The sequence below is a fragment of the Mus pahari genome, chromosome 9 (assembly GCF_900095145.1).
Source record: "Mus pahari chromosome 9, PAHARI_EIJ_v1.1, whole genome shotgun sequence".
Taxonomy (NCBI): Eukaryota; Metazoa; Chordata; class Mammalia; order Rodentia; family Muridae; genus Mus; species Mus pahari.
The window spans coordinates 46,991,252-46,997,538 of NC_034598.1; the positions used below are offsets into that span (position 1 = coordinate 46,991,252).

At 36.1% G+C, this 6,287-nt stretch overlaps 1 pseudogene; it reads left to right on the forward strand.

Moving 5' to 3' along the window:
• The first annotated feature begins 398 nt into the window (after positions 1-398).
• Positions 399-1,333, forward strand: LOC110326515 (annotated as a pseudogene).
• The last annotated feature ends 4,954 nt before the right edge of the window (positions 1,334-6,287 follow it).

Sequence of the window (6,287 nt, forward strand, 5' to 3'; positions counted from 1 at the left end):
AGAGAGAGAGAGAGAGAGAGAGAGAATTATGTATAGAGGAACAGAAAGGATGAGAGGGGAAAGCTGGTAAACAGTTGTTCTTCAAGTGACTTTAGATTTGAATGCAAACTTTTAAGATTTTATTCTATCAAACCTCTTTAACTAAGGAAAGAAAGGCAATAACATCCCAAATAATATCTTTGATTTCTGCCCAGATACCATGAAGCTATAAAACAACAACAACAACAAAAATAAACAAACAATTTTCCTGGTACAACCCTATTTAGAGATGGTCTTTTTGAAAACTAACTTTTGAAATGTTGATGGTACTTTAGCATTATGCAACATTATTATAGTTCTGTAGTTATAACCTCCTTCCCCACACTTTATTTAGACCAATTAATAGTCAGAGGGTCACAATGAAGAACCATACAGAGGTGACAGTTTTCATCATAGCAGGTTTGACTGATGACCCACAGTGGAAAGTTGTGCTATTCATCTTCCTGCTTCTTACCTATCTGCTCAGCATCACTGGCAATCTGACCATCATCACACTGACACTGGTAGATATTCACCTGAAGACACCCATGTATTTTTTCCTTCGGAATTTTTCTTTCTTAGAGTTTTCCTACACTACTACATGCATCCCCAAATTGCTNGTTACTATGGCAACTGGGGACAAAACNATTTCCTATGGTAATTGTNTGACTCAAGTGTTTTTTGCTTTCTTATTTGGAGCATCAGAATTTTATTTGCTGGCAGCTATGTCCTATGACAGATATGTAGCCATCTGCAAGCCCCTGCACTATATGACCATCATGAACAATAAAATCTGTGTGCAGCTAGTCCTCAGTTGTTGGCTTGCTGGCTTTTTTGTCATCTTTCCACCACTCGTGTTAGGCTTGAATCTTGAATTCTGTGATTCCAACATTGTTGATCATTTCTACTGTGACACAACTCCACTTCTTCAGATTTCTTGCACAGACACACAGCTCCTGGAAACAATGGGATTTGTCTCAGCTTTGGTGACACTCTTACATTGATAATGGTGATCATATCCTACACCTACATTGCTATGACAATTCTAAAAATCCCTTCAACTGAACAGAGGAAGAAGGCTTTCTCTACATGCTCTTCTCACATGATTGTGATATCTCTCTCATATGGCAGCTGCATCTTCATGTATGTTAAACCATCAGTCAAGCAGAGAGTATCTATTTCCAAGGGAATTTCTGTGCTCAATACCTCAGTGGCTCCACTTCTGAATCCTTTTATCTACACCTTGAGGAATCAGCAAGTGAAAAAGGCATTCATTACTACAGTACACAGGATTGCATCTTTCTCAAAGAAATGACTGTATTATTTAATTATATAAAGTAAATGAAGAAAGGAGATTCATATACTATTAGCAGAATTTTGAAGAGGATTTTCACATTTTGACTTTTGTTCTTTAGACTATACATCATTTCAAGCTACATTTTCAGTGAAATCCTTTCTTGTGAGCATGAAAAATTCTGTATTTTCCAATAGAGGTATTTAAACTACTCATTGAATAGACATTTTTTAATGTCTTTGCAGTCTTTTAGAATTCAGGCTGTGAATTGCATTAAGACTCACTACCAGAATGTCTGCACAGAATGTAGAAAGCCTGAGTGTGATTCCTTAACTCCACCAAAACTAACAATTTTTAGTTTTAAAATTCACTTAAAATTTAAAAATGGTTTCAAATTATATTAGATGAGTATATAATGTTTAAGTTATTATACTACCATATATTTATGACCATGTACAAAGAAGGTAAAATAATATTAACTTGTAATTTGCCAATTTCAATGTGTATTTTACTTTAGAGAATAGTATACCAGCTTCTTTCCAACACTTGATGCTCACAGTATAGAAGAAAAATTTCAGAAGTTGTCAAACTTTCCATTTAAGATAACCATTTAATTTCTTTATGGTTGAAGTTGCACTTATATTTTACAAGTAGATCTTACTCTTTTTAAGAGCAAATAAATATTGGATTTGATCCAAAGAACTATTTCTAAACAGGTCTACAACTCCCTTTGTCCTATTAACTTTTCCTTTCCACTACCTCTGGTAAATGGTAAGCTAGAAGGAAGGTTAACCCATGTAACAACCCTTATTAAAGTAAGTTTTAAAACATGTGGGTGTGTGCTTAACCGTGTTCAACAGTGGAGAGCACAGGACAACCTGTGGTAGTTGGTTTTGTCCTTCCCCTGTAAAGTTCTCAAAGTCTGGTTGTCAAGGTTGACTGAAAGTACCTTTTGTATTTGTGACTTTTATTTATCTTTCTAGTTCTTTCAAAATGCTGGTTGGCTGGTGCAACTGGGCTCTTTTAGCTCAAAACTCTTATCCAACCTGATAGATTCTCCAGGTTTCATACTGAGTTGCTCTGCTAGGAAAAAATGCCTCTTAACTTCAGAAACAGAACTGAATTGAGCTGAGTTCAACTGAAATATACCAAACTGAACTGAACTGATCTCTGTTCTGTCTCTGTCTCTGTCGGTCTCTGTCTCTCTGTCTCTCTGTCTCTCTGTCTCTCTGTCTGTCTCTCTCTGTCTCTCTCTCTCTCTCTCTGTCTCTCTCTCTCTCTCTCTCTCTCTCTCTCTCTCTCTGTCTTTCTTTATCTCTCTCTTTTTTTTCTTTTTTCTCTTATTTTAATTCAACAAATTTATTGAGAACTGCTGGGACCTAAACCCTGAAGGAAACAGAAAAGCAGTCCTCTCTCTCTCTCTCTCTCTCTCTCTCTCTCTCTCTCTCTCTCTCTCCCTCCCTCCCTCCCTCCCTCTCTCTTCTGCTCTTAAGTAGCCTTTCTTTTTCACTGGTCTGTCACTTTGTCTGCCTCTCAATTAGACTTCATTGAGATTAAAGATAAGTACTAAAAGCAGGTCTGTATTCCAGCCAGAAGGATTAAATATGTATATTAATGTCATGCCTGTATACCAGCAGGTTCACAGGCCTAAGTCTTTGGATGTGATCCTTTGCCAGGGTAGCAATGTTGCTGGATTAAAAGTTCTCTACATCTTCATTCACTAAGCCATTTTATGGACAGCCAAACAATCATTTTAAAGTTATCTCCTGCTAACCTTAGCCCATGTTTAGATTCATTAAACGTTATATATCAATTTAAAAACTAAGAAATCTGAAGTCTTCTTTAAAAGTATTGGTTTTATGCTATATTTTGTATGGATGTATATGCTTGTATATGGACTTTTTTGTAAATAATTTAATGGAAAATTATGCATACATATTTTTAATATTACTAAATATAAACAATATTAAAATGCTGATATATCAATAATTAATTATAAAGAAGGAATGAATTTGAAAAAGAAAAGGCAGGCAAATGTGGTAGGGTTTAGAGAATTTGACAAGGAAAGGGTAAACTATACAAGTATAATCTAAAAAAAAATTGTTAAAAGCAAACTAAGTTTTAAATTTTAAATTAGGAATTTCCCTGGGCTTGGGCAAGTATAGTAAGTATAAAAATATAATTCTTCCAACCCTATACCTATGTACCACATTCCATGTATTGTTTAATTTGTAGACCAGGTATCATTTCTCAGCTTCTTTTACTTTTTTGATAAATTACTGCTTGTATATCTTTGAGTGTCTCTTGTGTATGTACAAGGAGATCAGTGTTTTGCTCTATCACTTTCTATCTTTTTACTTTAGAGAAGTCACTTAATTAAAGTCAGGCTAGTGTTCAGCAAGTCCCCAGCAGCCTCCTGTCTCCATGTCCCCACAGGCTGAGGTTATAGCTACACGTAGAGACACCCAACTTTTTTTTTCCTGTTTTGCTTTTTGTTTTAGATATTTCCTTTCTTTTTTTTTTTCTGTTTTGTTTTTTCAAGACAGGGTTTCTCTGTATAGTCTCAGCTGTTCTGGAGCTCACTCTGTAGACAAGGCTGGCCTCAGATTCAGAAATTCAAAGGCCTCTGTCTCCGAAGTGCTGGGATTAAGCGTGTGCCACCACCACCCAGCTTTTCTTTTCTTTTCTTTTCTTTTCTTTTCTTTTCTTTTCTTTTCTTTTCTTTTCTTTTCTTTTCTTTTCTTTTCTTTTCCTTTTCTTTTCTTTTCTTTTCTTTCTTTCCTTCCTTCCTTCCTTTCTTTCTTTCTTTCTTTCTTTCTTTCTTTCTTTCTTTCTTTCTTTCTCTGATATTTTCTTTATTTACATTTCAAATGTTATTCCCTTTCCCAGTTTCCCCTCCAAAACAATCCCTATCTGCTCCCCTCTTCCCCAAGCCACCCACTCCCATTCCCAGTCCTGGCCTTCCCCTATACTGGGGCATAGAACATTCACAGGACCTAGGGCCTCTCCTCTCATTGATGACTGACTAGGCCATCCTCAGCTACATATACAGCTAGAGCCACGTGTCACACCATGTGTTTTCTTTGATTGGTGGTTTAGTTCCAGGGAGCTCTGGGGGTACTGGTTAGTTCATATTAATGTTCCTCCTTTGGGGCTTCAGACCCCTTCAGCTCCTTGGGTACTTTTTCTAGCTCCTTCACTGGGGAACTTGTGATCCATCCAGTGGATGGTTGTCAGCATCCACTTCTGTATTTGCCAGGCACTGGCAAAGGTCCTCAGGAGACAGTTATATCAGGCTCCTGTGAGCAGGCTCTTGTTGGCATCTGCCATAGTGTCTGGGTTTGTTGATTGTTAATTGGATGGATCCCCAAGTGGGGCAGTCACTGTATGGTCGTTCCTTCAGACTCTGCTCTGAACTTTATCTTTATAACTCCTTCCATGGGTATTTTGTTCCCCCTTCTAAGAAAGATTCTGAACTTCTGGGCTAATATCCACTTATCAGTGAGTGCATAACATGTGTGTGTGCTTTTTGTTTGCTTGTTTGTGTTTTTCTTTGGGGGGGGGGATTGGGTAACCTCACTCAAGATGATATCCTCCGGATCCATCCATTTGTCTAAGAATTTCATAAACTCATTGTTTTTAATAGCTGAGTAGTACTCCATTGTGTAAATGTGACAGCAGATGTTGGTGAGGATGTGGAGAAAGAGGAACACTCCTCCATTGCTGGTGGGACTCCAAGCTGGTACAACCATTCTGGAAATCAGTTTGGCGGTTCCTCAGAAAATTGGACATAGTTCTACCAGAAGATCCAGAAATACCACTCCTGGGCATATACCCAGAAGATGCTCCAACATGTAATAAGGACACATGCTCCACTATGTTAATAGCAGCCTTATTTATAATAGTCAGAACCTGGAAAGAACCCAGATGTCCCTCAACAGAGGAATGGAGACACCCAGCTTTTTACATGATTACTGGGAATTTAATCTCAGGCTTAAGGATACTTTACAGCAAAGACTATTACCTACAGAACTATTTTCCTAGTCTCCCTTAGCAATTATTTATTATTAAATATTATTAAATATTTAATTTAAATATTAAATATCTTCTTTCTGCCAGTATATTATTTACCAATCATCAATTTGTCCACTTGCCTTACTGTCATCATGCAATAAGACTTATCAAACTATATCTTATATCAGAGATCCCCTTGTAACCTTTCTTCCTAATTTCTAGATTCTTCCATAAGCATATACAATTTCTCTATATTTTCAAAATCCAAATTGTTTATAATTATACTAATTTTTCTAGTATGATAATAATAAGAATGAAAATAATCACTAACATAGTGATAAGTATCGGATAGACGTTATAAGAATTAGTAATATTGAATAAAGTTTTCATTTAGGTGTCGATAGAACATTGAAGTAATTATTCCAAAGTTAAGGCTGACAAGATGTCTTGGTAGATAAATGTTCCACACTCTGAAAGAGAACTTATTCCTATGAGTTTTCTTCTGGCCTTATAGGCATACTATGGTGGCCCATGCACAGTAACTAAGCAACTAACTAATAACCAACTAACTAAATAAATAAATAATAAGAATTACTCCAGTATCCATTTCAAAATCACCATTTGTGTAGAGTTTCATTTAACTCATTAATATATAACACTATAGCTTTTGAGAAAGTAAATAGGAGTAGGTTTTTTACTAGGTATTCAGGTGTTGTTGCCTTAGCGATGACTCACATGCTGGGAATACAAACATAGATCCTCAAAATAATTATTCCTCAAAAGACATTAATTTGTCATTATCTCCAAAATAATAATTGTTATAGAATACAATATTATTTCACACTCACTACATTTTTTCTACAATGGTCTTGAAAGTATTTTTTTTATTGATTTCAGTATTTATGGAGGGCTATGATGCATGTGTATGCCTGAATCCACCTATACAGACAAGTACAGAAGC